Source organism: Colobus angolensis, unplaced genomic scaffold, assembly GCF_000951035.1.
Source record: "Colobus angolensis palliatus isolate OR3802 unplaced genomic scaffold, Cang.pa_1.0 Scaffold56, whole genome shotgun sequence".
Lineage (NCBI taxonomy): Eukaryota > Metazoa > Chordata > Mammalia > Primates > Cercopithecidae > Colobus > Colobus angolensis.
In genome coordinates this window covers 5,446,186-5,447,815 of record NW_012119154.1, presented here as the reverse complement: position 1 = coordinate 5,447,815, position 1,630 = coordinate 5,446,186, and positions in this window count along the sequence as shown.

Below are 1,630 nucleotides of genomic sequence, written 5' to 3'. Positions count from 1 at the left end.
CCACCATGCCTGGCTAACAACATAACATTTTGTTATGCCTACACATTGTAAGATAATTGCCACATCGGCTGGTCACGGTGGCTCATGCCTGTAATACCAGCAGTTTGGGAGGGTGAGGCAGGTGGATTGCTTCAGCCTGGGAGTTTAAGACCAGCCTTGGCAATACGGTGAAATGAAATCCTGTTTCTACAAAAAATACAAAAATTAGCTGAGCTTTGGGAGGTCGAGGAGGGCGGATCACGAGGTCAGGAGATCGAGACCATCCTGGCTAACACGATGAAACCCCGTCTCTACTAAAAATACAAAAAATCAGCTGGGCGTGGTGGTGGCCCCTGCAGTCCCAGCTACTAAGGAGGCTGATGCAGGAGAATGGGGTGAACCCAGGAGGCAGAGCTGGCGGTGAGCAGAGATCACGCCACTGCACTCTAGCCTGGGGGACAGAGCGATACTCCATCTCAAAAAAAAATAAACAAAAAATTAGCTGAGTGTGGTGGCATGCACCTGTAGTCCCAGCTACTTGGGAGGCTGAGGCAGGAGGATTGGTGGAGCCTGGGAGGTTGAGGCTGCAGTGAGCAGGGTTTGCACCACTACATTTCAGTCTGTGTGACAAAGCAAGACCCTGTCCCCCCCAAAAAAAAAAGATAATTACCACATCAAGCTAATTAACATATTAAACACTTCACATAGTTAACTTTTTGCTTTTTGTGCATGTGTGAGAACATTTAAGATCTACTCTTAGCCGGGCACAGTGGCTCATGCCTGTAATCCCAACACTTTCAGAGGCCGAGGTGGGCAGATCACAAGGTCAAGAGATCGAGACCATCCAGGCCAACGTGGTGTAAACCCTATCTCTACTAATAATACAAAAAAATTAGCTGGGCATGGTGGTACATGCCTGTAGTCCCAGGTACTCAGGAGGCTGAGGCAGGAGGATCACTTGAACCACAGGAGGTGGAGGTTGCAGTGAGCCGAGATTGTGCCATTGCATTCCAGCTTGGTGACAGAGCAAGACTCAGTTCACTCTCCACCCTCCCCCCGAAAAAAAAAAACTACTCTCTAAGCAAATTTCAACTATACAATACAGTATTATTAACTGTAATTGCCATATATTAGATCTCCAGAACTTATTCATCTTGCATGACTAAAACAGCTGTATAATAATAACTGACCAGTATCTCCCCATTTCCTCCACCCACCAGTCCCTGGCCGCTATCATTCTACATTCTGCTTCTATGAGTTCAGCTTTTTAAGATTCCACATATAAGTGACATCATGCAATATTTGTCTTTTTATTTTTACTTAGCATAATGGCTTATATCACTTATTATGGCTTACTGCACTTAGCATGTCCTCCAACTTCATCCGTGTTCCAAATGACTACATTTCCTTCCTTTTTGAGGCTCCATGGTATTCCATTCTCTGGATATACCACATTTTAAAAATGCATTTATCCTTCCACAGACATGTAGATTGATTTCATATCTTGGCTATTGTGAATAATGCTGCAATGAACATGGAAGTACAGATACCACTTCAACATACTGATTTCGTTTTCTATGGAGATACAGCCAGAAATGGGATTGCTGGATCATATGGTAGTTCTTTTCTTTTTTTTTTTTTTTTTTTGAGA